At 46.1% G+C, this 15215-nt stretch overlaps 1 protein-coding gene across 5 annotated transcripts in view; it reads right to left on the reverse strand.

Moving 5' to 3' along the window:
• daam2 (dishevelled associated activator of morphogenesis 2) overlaps positions 1–15215 on the reverse strand; it is a 329728-nt gene that overhangs the window by 45055 nt on the left and 269458 nt on the right. The gene's annotated exons all lie outside the window — the stretch shown is intronic.

Genomic DNA, 15215 nt, shown 5'->3' on the forward strand with positions numbered 1-15215 from the left:
TAAGAGAAGGGAGCACCATCCGTGGCTAATTGAGGAAGTAAAGGATGGTATCAAATTGAAAATGAAGGCATACAATGATGCCAAGATTGGTGGAAGACCAGAGGATTGGGAAATTTTTAAAAACCAGCAAAGGATGACTAAAAAAAAGATAAAGAGAGCGAAGATGAATTATGAGAGTAAACTGGCAAAAAACATTAAAACAGATAGTAAGAGCTTCTACAGGAATATAAAAAGTAAGAGGGTAGCTAAAGTAAACTTTGGTCCCTTAGAGGATGAGACTGGGGAATTAATAATGGGGAACAGGGAAATGGCAGAGACTCTGAACAAATATTGTGTATCTGTCTTCACTGTAGAAGACACTAACAACATCCCAATAATGGATAATCAAGGGGCCACAGGGAGGGGGGAACTAAAGACAATCACTATCACTAAGGAAATAGTACTTGGTAAAATAATGGGACTAAAAGAGGACAAGTCCCCTGGACCAGATGGCCTGCATCCCAGGGTCTTAAAAGAAGTGGCTACAGAGATAGTGGATGCATTGGTTGCAATATACCAAAATTCCTTGGACTCTGGAGATGTCCCAGTGGATTGGAAAACTGCAAATGTAACACCCCTATTTAAGAAAGGAGGGAGACAGAAAGCAGGAAACTATAGACCAGTTAGCCTAATATCTGTCGTTGGGAAAATGCTGGAGTCCTTCATTAAGGAAGCAGTAGCAGGGCATTTGGAAAATCATAATGCAGTCAAGCAGAGTCAGCGTGGTTTTATGAAGGGGAAATCATGTTTAACAAACTTGCTGGAGTTCTTTGAGGAGGTAACGAGCAGGGTGGACAAAGGTAAACCAGTGGATGTGGTATATTTGGATTTCCAGAAAGCATTCGATAAGGTGCCACATAAATGGTTACTGCATAAGATAAGAGCTCATGGAATTGGGGGTAATATATTAGCATGCATAGAGAATTAGCTAACTAAGAGAAAGCAGAGAGTCGGGATAAATGGGTCATTTTCCGGTTGGCAAACGGTAACTAGTGGGGTGCCACAGGGATCGGTGCTGGGGCCTCAACTATTTACAATCTACATTAATGACTTGGATGAAGGGACCGAGTGTAATGTAGCCAAGTTTGCAGATGATATAAAGATGGGTGGGAAAGCAAGTTGTGTAGAGGACTCGAAGAATCTGCAAAGGGATATAGACAAGCTAAGTGAGTGGGCAAACATTTGGCAGATAGAAACATAGAAGATAGGAGCAGGAGTAGGCCATTCGGCCCCTCGAGCCTGCTCCGCCATTCAATGCGATCACGGCTGATCATCCAAGTTCAGTACCTGGTCCCTGCTTTCTCCCCATACCCCTTGATCCCTTTAACCTTAAGAAATATATTCAACTCCTTCTTGAATATATTTAATGTATTGGCCTCTACTGCCTTCTGTGGTAGAGAATTCCACAGGTTCACCACTCTCTGGGTGAAGAAATTCCTCCTCATTTCTGTCCTAAAAGGCCTACCCCTTATCCTTAGACTGTGACCCCTGGTTCTGGACTCCCCGACCATTGGGAACATCCTCCCTGCATCTAGTCTGTCCAGTCCTGTCAGAATTTTATAAGTTTCAATGAGATCCCCTCTCATTCTTCTAAACTCCAGTGAGTACAAGCCCAATCGTCCCAATCTCTCCTCATATGTCATTCCTGCCATCCCAGGTATCAGCCTGGTGAATCTTCGCTGAACTCCTTCCATGGCAAGAACATCCGTCCTCAGATAAGGCGACCAAAACTGCACACAATACTCAAGATGTGGTCTCACCAAGGCCCTGTACAACTGCAGCAAGACATCCTTGTTCCTGTACTCAAACCCTCTCGCTATGAAGACCAACATACCATTTGCCTTCTTAACCGCCTGCTGCACCTGCATGCTTACCTTTAGCGACTGGTGCACAAGGACACCCAGGTCTCGTTGCACTTCCCCTTCTCCCAATCTATGGGAGTATAATGTGGGAAAGTGCGAAGTTATCCACTTTGGCAGGAAAAATAAAAAAGCAAATTATTATTTAAATGGAGAGAGATTACAAAATGCTACACTTCAGAGGGACCTGGGGGTCCTTGTGCATGAAACACAAAAAGTTAGCATGCAGGTACAGCAAGTAATCAAACAGGCAAATGGAATGTTGGCCTTTATTTCAAAGGGGTTGGAGTATAAAAGCAGAGAAGTCCTGCTACAACTGTACAGGGTACTGGTGAGACCACACCTTGAGTACTGCGTGCAGTTTTGGTCTCCTTATTTAAGGAAGGATATACGTGCATTGGAGGCAGTTCAGAGACGATTCACTAGGTTAATTCCAGAGATGAGGGGGTTGACTTATAAGGAAAGGTTGAGCAGGCTAGGCCTATACTCATTGGAATTTAGAAGAATGAGAGGTGATCTTACTGAAACATATAAGATACTGAGGGGGCTCGACAGGGTAGATGCAGAGAGGATGTTTCCCCTCGTGGGGAAATCTAGACCTCGGGGGCATAGTTTCAGAATAAAGGGTCGCCCTTTTAGAATTGAGATGAGGAGGAATTTCTTCTCTCAGAGGGTCGTAAATCTCTGAAATTCTCTGCCGCAGAGAGCTGTGGAGGCTGGGTCATTAAATACATTTAAGGTGGAGATAGACAAATCTTTGCAAGATAAGGGAGTGAAGGGTTATAGGGAGCGGGCGGGGAAGTGGCTTTAAGCCCAAGGTCAGCCATGATGTTATTGAATGGCGGAGCAGGCTCGAGGGGCCAAGTGGCCTATTCCTGCTCCTATTTCTTATGTTCTAAACCTTTCATGATTTTAAACACCTCTATCAAATCTCCTCTTAGCCTTCTCTGCTCCAAGGAGAACAACCTCAGCTTCTCTAGACTATCTATGTAACTGTAATCCCTCATCCCTGGAACCATTCTCGTAAATCAAGGCTTCTCTTGTGTCCTTAACTGAACCGTGCTGCTTCATAACCTTGCCAGTAAAATTCTCAGCTTCCAAACTTTACTATGTTAATGAGGCCAAACAGACTAGGGTGGTCCCAGGTTCTTTGCTCAGCCTGGGCTGGGGACAGAACGAAACATCAGCCAGTGATCCCTGCTGGAAAGTGTGCATCTGTGGATGTCGGCCAAGGGTAGGTGGGGCTCAGCTGAACAGCCCTCCAGTAAGCCTGCTACCATTCATTGGCCAGGATCCTACCTGAACAGTGTTTGGTGGCAAAGGGCTACTCAGTAACAATCAGCACCATCAGCAAAGGAGGAGAGAGAAAAAATCATTTGACGGGCACACTTTCACTGACGAAAAGTTTGATAGCCCTCTCACTTCTAAGTCAGAAGCTCGTGGGTTGAAATCCTGTTCCATGAGCACATAATCTAGGCTGATGCTTCAGTGCAGTACTGAGGGAGTTCTGCACGGTCGGAGGTGGAGTATTTCGGATGGGACGTTAAACCGAGGCCACTTCTGCCCTCTCAGGTGGACGTAAAAGATCCCATGGCCACTATTGGAAGAAGAGCAGGGAGTTCTCCTGGCCTACCCACCTTCCTCAACTACCACCACCAAAAACAAATACAGCTTTACTGATTATTCATTCACTTGCTGTTTGTGGGAACTTGCTGTGCGCAAAATGGTTGCCGTGGAGACCCATATAACAACAGTGACGACAATTCAAAAGTAATTTATTGGTTATGAAGGGCTTTGGGGCGTCCTGAGGATATGATATGGTACTATATAAATGGAAGTACTTTCTTAGTTCTTTCTTAAAACATTCAACTTTAGACTCCATGGGGGTATTTATGGGGGTGGGAATCTGGCTGAGCAGATTGCTGATTTTAATGGGATGAAAATCAGGGGACAGGGGTTCTAACCCATAGCTAAATTTTCAAATTTTAGGGTTAAAAGTAATTAAACCAGGTCATTATCTTGGAAAAATTAATTAGGGTTAAACCCAGTGAAACCAGCATTGCGCAGTCCTGGCAATGCAGCCACGTTCCTGGTTTGGTGCAGCATGCATTTCATTTTCTTTCTGTACTATCAGGTACCTTCCTGCACCACCTTTGTACTTTGCAAACACTCGGAGGTGTTTTGTTATTTTACCCCAAGTGTTCATTTCTTCCTTCCAAAGTCGTTTCACCGATTTTAAACCCTGAATATGAACACATTTTTGTCTCCAATAAAAACATAAACTTTACTGAATTCATGGGAGAAAAAAAGTAAGAGCTGAAGATCAGAAGTCCTGCAAATAAGCAACAGGAGAGGATTTCCTCTGGGCACTTTGTATAACAAAACCGTCAATCTGGTCTTGATAAACAGGTTGACGACTGTGTCACACACACACACTGTGCTCAGAGAAAACGTTCTTCCGGTACGGTGATCCTGATTTTCCACTGTGTACTATTTGAAAGCCAAGTGCCGTTTATAGTCAACAAATTCCTTCCTGTTGAAGGTAAAAAAAAAAGAGAAAGGAGGATGTGGTAACGGTCGATGTTGTGCGAACAGGCCAATAAAGGAAGTATTTGAAACAGGACGATCTGGACAATGGGAAGTGCTTGCCGCAGAATTGTTCTGGCAATCAGAAGCAGTCGCGATGGAAAACTGTCAGCAAAACTGAACTAAGCATCAAACCCGTAGGCACGACTGCTGATTCTCGTGAGTAAAAAAAAAACAACCTAAAGACATCATGCGGTTTACCGCTAGTATCGGAAGCAGAACTGCAGAGTCAGGTATAACCCCATTCTATTCCTGGCTAAGGCTTGGTGGGGCACGGCTTCCTGCAAACTTCTGTGCTGACCTGCAGGTCGGCTAATCACGTACCGCAATTTTGCATGAAGAGAAAGAAAGAGTTCGTATTTTATACAGCGCCTTTCACAGCCTCGGGACATACGAACATACGAATTAGGAGCAGGAGGAGGCCACTCGGCCCCTCGCGCCTGCTCCGCCATTCAATAAGATTATGGCTGATCCGATTACTCCACATTCCCACCTACCCCCGATAACTTTTCACCCCCTTGTTTACCAAGAATCTATCTGCCTCTGCCTTAAAAATATTCAAAGACTCTGCTTCCACCACCCTCTGAGGGAGAGAGTTCCAAAGACTCACGACCCTCTGTGAGAAAAAATTTCTCCTCATCTCTGTCTTAAATGGGCGACCCCTCATTTTTAAACAGTGACCCCTAGTTCTAGATTCTCCCACAAGAGGAAACATCCTCTCCACATCCACCCTGTCCAGACCCCTCAGGATCTTATATGTTTCAATCAAGGGACATCCCAAGGCGCTCTGCAGCCAATGAGGCACTTTTGACGTGTAGTCACCATTGTAATGTAGGAAGCACGGCAGCCAATTTACGCACAGCAAGCTCTCACTTGTCCTTGCGGAGCAGCCATTAACAAAGCAAATAGAATGTTGAGCTATATTGCTAAGAGTGTAGGTCTGAGGCCCATGGCCACACTTTAAATACTGCATTCAGTTCTGGTCATTAAGGCACAAAGAGAACATCCAAGCCCTGGGAAGGGACCACAAGGCAGATCCATAGAGTAAGAGGACTGATTTATGAGGAAAATTTGCAAAAACTTGGGACTCTTCAGTCTAACGGTTCAGTGGGTAGCACACTCGCCTCGGAGTCAGAAGGTTGTGGGTTCAAGTCCCACTCCAGGGACTTGAGCACATAAAGCTAGGCTGACACTCCAGTGCAGTGCTGAGGGAGGGCTGCACTCTCGGAGGTGCCATCTTTCGGATGAGACGTTAAACCGAGGTCCCGTCTGCTCTCTCAGGTGGACGTAAAAGATCCCACGGCACTATTTCGAAGATGAGCAGGGGAGCTATCCCCGGTGTCCTGTCCAATATTTATCCCTCAACCAACATAACAAAAACAGATTATCTGGTCATTATCACATTGCTGTTTGTGGGAGCTTGCTGTGCGCAAATTGGCTGCCGTGTTTCCCACATTACAACAGTGACTCCACTTCAAAAAGTACTTCATTGACTGTAAAGCGCTTTGAGACGTCCGGTGGTCGTGAAAGGCACTATATAAATGCAAGTCTTTCTTCTTCTAAAAGGGAGGCAAATAAGAGGGGACCTTATAGAGATAAATAAGATACTAAAGTGTAATGGTAAAGCCCAATCCTGAGCATTATTTCAAATACGGGAACAAGGGGACAAACTGGTAAAAGGTATGTCTAAGACTGAGGTCAGGAAGTGCCAAAAGAGTGACCTCTCCCTTAAATGGTCTTCCATGTAGGGTAGTGGAGGCAAAAAACTCTGAAGTCGTTCAATAGGATAGACGTGATGTGTCATGGGTAGGGCTGCTAAACCTCCAGGATTGGCCTGGAGTCTCCACAAATTGAAGATTGATCTCCAGGACACTGCTGCGAGCAACTCGGGAGAAAGACCATAGCGGCATTAAAAAAACAATTGTGTTTTTATCATTTTCTTTGAACATTTTCATTTATTCGTTGTAAAAATATTGGAGCTGGGGAAAGAAGGGTTGTTTGACGGACAGTCAAGGTGAATCCAATTGGGTAATAAATAGTCAGTTCTCTTTCTGATGACCGTGGGAAGGCGAGGCATCTGGAGGATGAGTGTGGGGGCGGGGCGGTGCGAGCGGGCAGTCATGTGATGACTGATGTAATAAAACTCACTACACACTTGGTTTGAGCATAAAGCAAGGCTTTAATCAACTTGTTTCAGAACATGGAAGTCTAGTTGTACTTCACTAGTTCCTTGTCTTACAAAATGTCCCTGAAAATCTGGGCCCACGCCCGAGTATTTATACTCCTTGGACGGCGCCACCAGCTGGCCATCCAGGGTTATTTCACGAATAGTTTCTTGATGAATGATGAGATTTATAACAATGACCATGAATAAACCCAACCAGAGTTGGCAACCCTAGTCATGGGTAAGCATAGTCTCCTGGAATTTACTAAACCCACTCGCTGACCTAAGTTTGAGGCCCAGGGGATTTTTATCTCCCCCGCCTTGCCTACCTACATGCCATCGGGTTCCTGTTGACGTAAGATAACGTTCCCGCTAAGCTGCGCGGCCACACAGCTCTCAGCTGGTCCCGCGCAGCCGGGGACCAGCTTTTCTGATGTTAAATTCTGTGCATGCACGAAACTGTCAACCCCTTAAAGGTGCCGCGCATCCAAAAAAGATTAGGTGGGACGTTGTGTAAGAGGGCCCCTATTTGCATAAATTCACGAGGCCCACGCCTGCTTTACGCTCATACCGGCCTCATCCGTCTGCAGAACCCTGTAGGCTAAAATGGGAAACGTCGCGAAAGGGCCGAGTTTCGTGTGTGTAAGTAAACTGCTCTTTTTTAACTGCCTTGCCCGGTGTGTGGGTAGGGTTAAAATTGACCCCTGTGTCATAGAGCACATATTGCTCCTGTATCTATTATAGAACACATTCTGTGTCATAGAGCATGTAAAGCTCCTGAGTATATTATAAAAACTCTGTGTTATAGAGCATATAATACTCCTCTCTATATATTATATAACATGCTGGCCTGTACAACATATAATACTCCTATATAATATAAATATAATGTATTAAAAGTCTTGCATTTAGCGTGCACTTCTATTGTTATAAAAATAACATATTCTCAGGCTCACCATCAACAAGGCCATGGGAGATCTGGTGGTATTATATAATAACATGGTACAGTGCTGGGGGGGGGGAGGTTGAATCATGGATGAAGATGATAATTATGCCCAAGTGAGACTTGGGAAACCTTTCCATTGGCAGCCACGATGACAAATGACAAATGCCCCACAAACCCCATCCCCCCCCCCTTTAAATGTCAAAGGGGCAGTAATGCTGTTCCATTCTGAGATACATCGTCTGAACAAAAACAGAAACTAAAACATGGGATGTGATGGGGTGGGGTGGGGTGGGGGAGTAAAAAAAACCCCAATCTTGTTCCATTAAGAAGCGGTGACCACCTAACAACCATTGGCAATGGATGGCAAGCTCAATCCCGAGAGGAAGCTGCAAGACAGCTGTTTCGCCCTCCAAATTCTAACTTCACTGAAGTAGCGGAAAGCAAAGGGAATTACACAGTGATGGAAGTCCACAGTTACTGAGGCTCTTTGAAGCAAGATGAAACAGTAGGCCCAGCCACATCTGCCAAGAGCTAAACTACATAAAGAACTCTACACACGCATATATATATATATATAATATATGTATGCGTGTGTGTTTATAGATATATCTGTACTGATTTAATAAAATTATCCAGCATTTGGAACAGGAAACGAGGACCTCAGATTGGTCAGGAAACGTATCCTAGCAACCTGTGGTAAATGAAGCAGTTTTATGGTCGGGACCTATAAACGTGGCACTGAAAGAGATTTTCTGTGGCACACAGAGAGTGTCTTACATTCAAGGGCTTGCCACAGTAGGCTCTTTGAGGATAATGAAAAAAAAAAATAAAGGAGGGCTCCCAGCACATCTGTTCCAGTCAGACTTTCCACGCGAGAGAGTTAACAGAAGATGTAATTTACTGCCACACACAAGGCTTGTTCCTTGTTTTTTAACGTCTCACAGAGCAGAGTGCCAATGGAATAACAAACAGAAGCTCGGCTAGGACGTGGAAGAAATGAATTATTCTAACTGCGAGTTTGAAAGGTATTCCAGTCAGGCGCATTTGGTGCAAAGCAGGAAAAGTTATATATTTAAACTTGCCATGTACAGGATTAGTCTCTAAAGTACGGGCCATCACTCCATATTTTCTGCGCCTGCAAGAACTATTCTTGCAGGCCTTTCACTCCTGGTTTAATGATTGGCTTTGGTGAAAGTAAGCTGGATGCATATAGTGAGGCTTGTATGAAGTGGCAGTGTGTCAGCCATGGCTCAGTGGGTAGCACTCTCGCCTCTTGAGTCAGAAGGCCGTGGGTTCATAGTCCCACTCCAGAGACTTGAATACCATAATCTAGGCTGACACTATAGTGCAATACTGACGGAAGTGCCGTCTTTCGGATGACAGGTTAAATCGAGGCCTCAGGTGGACATAAAAGATCCTATGGCACTATTTTGAAGAAGAGCGGAGGACTTCTCCCCAGTGTCCTGGCCCAATATTTAACCCTTAATCAACATCGCTAAAAACAGATTAACTGGTCATTAGCCCATTGCTGTTTGTGGGACTTTGCTGTGTGCAAAATGGCTGCTGTGTTTTCTGCATTAAAGCAGTGACTACACTTCAAAAGTACCTCATTGGCTTCAAAGTGTTTTGGGACGTCCTGAGGGCATGCAAGGCGCTATATAAATGCAAGTCTTTCTTTTTGAGTCAGTAATGTTGTTAGATTAGTGATGTTTTAATCAGCTCCCCCTTTCCCCCGCCCCGCCCTCCATGGTTCCGTGACTAAATGCACCATCTCTTCTAGTGCTGGTCCAGTCATACAACAAACAATCCAGCTTGGACCCCCCTTCATCTGCGCTGAGCGAGCTGATCTCCGTCTGGGCAGCAGCTGGTGTGCCACGGAAATGGCCTGTGCATCCGAGAGAGAAGAAAAGGAGGCACAGTTTCCACTCCTGACTGGCATATGTGGCTCGTCCTGGAAAGCGTGGATTGGCTCGGCTCCACTATCCTCCGTGGCTGTCTCTTTTTAAATCTGTTCTCAGGATGTGGGCAATGCTGGTAACGCCGCATTTATTGGCTCTCCCTGATAAGGTGGTGGTGTGCCTGGCCTGCATAGCAATTGATTTTAGGCTAGGTCACTTCCAAAGGCATTGATATTCAGCCACAGAGTGTGGACTAGGATCACGTGTAGGCCAGGCCGGGTAGAGGAGAAGGTCCTGAAGGTCAGTTGGGGGGGGGGGTTTATGGCATTTTGACATTTATGCTCCTTTTTTTTGACTTAATTCAGCTTGCTGACTGTGGGATTCGAACTCACGACCTCTTGGTTGCGACTCCAGTACCACATCCACTATACTACCACACTCTTCTCGGCTCACAATGCAGAACGGGTACTTGGGTGAGATACTGGTTGGGTGCTGGTGCCTTGGAATTGTACCCCAGTAAGTGTCAATATCTTTAATAGAGTAGAGGAGAGGGAAATTAAAGCAAAAGATGTTTTAAAAAATATCTTCTGTGGCAGCGCTGTCAAAATGAATCTAATGGTTATGGTACTGGACTAATAACCCAGACCTTACTCTTGAATTCAATAAATCAATAATTTGTGGGCTGGCACCAGATAAAATGCCCATAAATACTGCCAAATTGTTGTAAAAACCTAGTTGGTTCACTAATGCCCTTCAGGGAAGGAAACCTGCCCCCGTAATTGGTCTGGCCTACATGTGACTCCAGTCCTAGACTTCATGGTTAACTCCTAATGCCCTCGGGACAACTTGGGATGGACGATGAAATCTGCCTCAACAGTGCCGCCCACTTCCCAAGATCAAATATAAAAAATTCAGAGAATTTCAATATTTCCTCTCCAATGAAGTGGAACCAGAAATCCATGATGGGAGCACTGCAGCCACTTCCCCTACAATACAAGATGTTGGGCTAGAATTTGCTCCCAAAGTAACGGTGCATGCCGTTATAAATGTGTAAATCGTCCAGCAACCTTTGGCGAGGAAGAGATACCCTCGCGAATTGCAACTCGCCGCAAGTTGCTGGACGATTTTCGCCGCGCCGCCGTTAGCCTCGCGAAAACGGCATCTCCTCATGAGTTTTGTGAAGTTGCTGCATTTGCACATTACTTGCCAATTAAGCTCGTTGCAGAAAGTTAAGGTTGGAAATTAACAGCGTTAGTACCTTTTTAATAACAAGATTTAGGTCCCTGCAATGCCATTCAATTTCTCCGGCCCAGAGAGGGAACAATTGAAACTGTGGAGTCTCATTCCTACAGCTAGCAAATTGTTCTTTGAGATTTTTTAAATTAAAAATGTTCTTACTTGTCCTCTTTTTTTCTCCCTCTTAATCCAATCTTTTTTATTTCTCATTCTGTACCTGATTTGACTCTAATTCACCCTATTTCCTTCTCTGTTGTTTTCTCAATCCTTAAATCTCATTGGTTAAGGAGATGCGCTGTTGGTCCCGTCGTTCACCAAGGTCCCAGAGGCCCCGTTGCCCTCGCCGCCCCGTTATCAGTTCCAGCAACTTACAGGGCAAAACATTTTCAAGCTGAAGGGTGAGGGAGAAAACCTAACTAACGGCAAATTCTGAGACTGGGGGACGAGCTCAAAGGTAGCAGGTTCTCTAAGGGTGTGATGGGAAGCTGGATCGAAGCCTGCATTCTCTGGTGGAGTTTTCATGTACATAGTCTTTGTGCTGAGTAACTAGGTGTGGTGGGGGTGGGGGTGGGGAGCGTGCGCAGCAGAAGCGGATAGAGTCAGCGATTGGGGAGAGATAGAATAATGTATGATTTCTGAACTTTTGGATCTGCTAAATGGACCCCAATGCTGTCTTCCGGCCCAGTATATTCCTGTGATCCTGTGTCTGTGGAAGAGCCTACCTGATGGGCCAAGTGCCCTTTTGGTACTTCCATACTTTTCATGTTCTTAAGCATTCTACCATGTAGTGACCACTGCGATCTGGCAAATGCAGATTTTGATTCCTGAAGATTTTTTGTTAGCTATAAATGACCTTAATGTGTGGCAAAAGTGTCACCCCTTTGGCAGTTGGGCCGATACAGGCCCAATTTGACTCATATTTTCCACGAAGGCAAGATGGCGCAACAAATTTCATAATTCAAAATAGGTTTATGTCCACAACACAATGCTACCTTTGAGCTCGTCCCCCAGTCTCAGAATTTGCTGTTAGTTAGGCTTTCTCCCTCACCCTTCAGCTTGAAAATGTTTTGCCCTGTAAGTTGCTGGAACTGATGACGGGGCAGCGAGGGCAACGGGGCCTCTGGGACCTTGGTGAACGACGGGACCAACAGTGCATCTCCTTAACCAATGAGCTTTAAGGATTGAGAAAACAACAGAGAAGGAAATAGGGTGAGGGAGAATTGGGGTCCATTTAGCAGATCCAAAAGTTCAGAAATCATACATTATTCTATCTCTCCCCAATCGCTGACTCTATCCGCTTCTGCTGCGCACGCTCCCCACCCCCACCCCCACCACACCTAGTTACTCAGCACAAAGACTATGTACATGAAAACTCCACCAGAGAATGCAGGCTTCGATCCAGCTTCCCATCACACCCTTAGAGAACCTGCTACCTTTGAGCTCGTCCCCCAGTCTCAGAATTTGCTGTTAGTTAGGCTTTCTCCCTCACCCTTCAGCTTGAAAATGTTTTGGGGGCACAGTGGCATAGTGGTTAGCACTGTTGCCTCACAGCGCCAGGGACCCGGGTTCAAATCTGGCCTCGGGCGACTGTCTGTGTGGAGTTTGCACATTCTCCCTGTGTCTGTGTGGGTTTCCTCCGGGTGCTCCGGTTTCCTCCCACAGTCCAAAGATGTGCGGGTTAGGTTGATTTGGCTATGATAAATTGACCCTTAGTGTTAGGGGATTAAATACGTGGGGTTACGGGGATAGGGTGGGATATGTGTCGGTGCAGGCTCGATGGGCCGAAATGGCCTCTATCTGCACTGTGGGGATTCTGTGATTCTGTGAACAGGATCCAAACCAAACTAAACTGAACCAGAAAACACTGATGAGTTCCCTGCAAGAAGCATACACCACCCAGTTTCTTGGAGTCATATCATTGTCAAAAATGTATATGGCACTTTCTGCCTATTATGCTTCGTGCCAGCCCATTTTATGCTGATCTTTTCCAAATCCCACCCTCAATCATCTCAGTACAGTCTATCATTACCCATTTACAGGGCCATCCTACCAAAATATCTTACAGTACTAGTTGGGCAACTTGAAGTCCCACAGACTGCTCAACATTAACAGGTTAGCTGTCCGTATAATTTGCCTGGAAAAAAACCCCAACTTGTGTGATGTTCACACACTTGTTGTTGCAATCTATTTCTAGTGGAACCACCCAGTGCTAAAAAAAGAGATCTTCTCATAGCCAAAATACATTGTGGAGACACAAGTTCCAAATCAAAAACATGGCAACCACAATCTCGGCAAGTTTTTATTTTTAGATTAAAACAGCCTGGCTTGTCAGGCCATAAAAATCTGCAAAGCACAGTGGGTGGCTAACCAACAAATTACACTTGCTTTATGCATTTTTATCGAAACATGTGGTAGCATTTTATTTATTTTTTTGGGGAGGGTAATGGTTCTGTATTCAGTCATAGATGGCTGCTTTTTTTTTGGCTCAGAGGCCCCCGTGCTTTTCTCCTTCGAGGTTGAATATAAGTCTTCAGACACCAGCTCCATTTAATATTTAACAAGGTCGGTCAGAATGTTTTTATGAGACACACCCTCGAGGTAAGAAGTACTCAAGCCATTCGACAGCTTACTCCTTCAGACCACTACAATTAAGGCTCATCGAACAAGACCCTGAACTGGCAACAATGCTAAACGCCCACATTGTTACCTCAATGCCGATATTCTTATTGATAAAGCTCAATATGCACAAGCACATGGCTTCTCTGGTACTACAGCCCGAGGAGGAGGGAGCAAAATAAAATAGTCACTTGCTGCCATCAGGACTCCTTTTGAAGAGGGAGCCTCACCATCAGGACTCCTGTTAAAGAGAGTCTCACCATCAGGACTCCTGTTAAAGAGAGAGTCTCACCATCAGGACTCCTGTTAAAGAGAGTCTCCCCATCAGGACTCTTGTTAAAGAGAGAGTCTCACCATCAGGACTCCTGTTAAAGAGAGAGTCTCACCATCAGGACTCCTGTTAAAGAGAGAGTCTCACCATCAGGACTCCTGTTAAAGAGAGAGTCTCACCATCAGGACTCCTGTTAAAGAGAGAGTCTCACCATCAGGACTCCTGTTAAAGAGAGAGTCTCACCATCAGGACTCCTGTTAAAGAGAGAGTCTCACCATCAGGACTCCTGTTAAAGAGAGAGTCTCACCATCAGGACTCCTGTTAAAGAGAGAGTCTCACCATCAGGACTCCTGTTAAAGAGAGAGCCTCACCATCAGGACTCCTGTTAAAGAGAGAGTCTCACCATCAGGACTCCTGTTAAAGAGAGAGTGTCACCATCAGGACTCCTGTGAAAGAGAGAGTCTCACCATCAGGACTCCTGTTAAAGAGAGAGTCTCCCCATCAGGACTCCTGTTAAAGAGAGAGCCTCACCATCAGGACTCCTGTTAAAGAGAGAGGCCTAGAAATTGAGTGCCCTTAGCGCCGATTTTGCGGCGCTAGAGGGCCTAGCGCTGCAATTGGCGCCGGCGCCGAAATTGCCTGGGGCCCTTCCGCCGCGGTAGACCGGTAGCGCTGCGCCGGCACCGATGACGTCATCGGTGTGCGCAGCGTCCCGGTTGCCATGCCGACGGGCCCCAGCGCCGAAATTCAGTTGCGGCCGCCTCGCCCGTGGCAGCCGCAACTAAGACTCTGGCAACAGAGTCTTACAAGTCTTTGCGCCGGCGCATTAAAGGCCCCGCGGCGGCCGGCCGCTTTCCCGCCGGCCGCAGCTCCCTCCCCGGACTTCCCCCCCCCCCCCCCCCCGGAACAGAAGCAAGCCCGGCACTTGTCCGAGGTGCCGGGCTCATTTTTAAAAAGATTTTCGCGGGCCGCGGCCGGGTGCAGGCAGCTCCTCCTTAAGGGAAGGAGGAGGCCTGCACTTCCCGAGCCTGCCGCACCGCATCGGGTGCCGCAGCGCCGGAATTGCGGTGCGAAACGGCAGTTAGCGCCGATTTACCGCCGCAAAGACCCTTCAGTAGCGCCGGCAGCCGTTTGGGCGCGGCCCTGCTGAATTTTTGGCGCGCGCAGGGGGACTTAGCGCCGGCACTAACTTCCGGCGCTAAAGCCCTGGCTAAGCCAAAACTCAATTTCTAGGCCAGAGTCTCACCATCAGGACTCCTGTTAAAGAGAGAGTCTCCCCATCAGGACTCCTGTTAAAGAGAGAGCCTCACCATCAGGACTCCTGTTAAAGTGAGTCTCACCATCAGGACTCCTGTTAATTGAGTGATCTCATTATCAGGATCCTGTTTAAGAGGAAGTCTCCCCATCAGGACTCTTGTTAACTGAGTGATCTCATTATCAGGACCTTGCTTAAGAGGGAATCTCCATCAGCATAGTGCTTCAAATTGGAAGTAAGTATCCTCTGTGTGTGGGACAAATGTTGCCAAAGGAAAGTTGAAAGGTGCTAGTTGACTCTTCACTCATCAGGTGGCAATAAAAAAGGAAATGGGATGCTGGGTTA

The sequence above is a fragment of the Somniosus microcephalus genome, chromosome 9 (assembly GCF_052327205.1).
Source record: "Somniosus microcephalus isolate GS21.2 chromosome 9, FLI_Smic_1.0, whole genome shotgun sequence".
Lineage (NCBI taxonomy): Eukaryota > Metazoa > Chordata > Chondrichthyes > Squaliformes > Somniosidae > Somniosus > Somniosus microcephalus.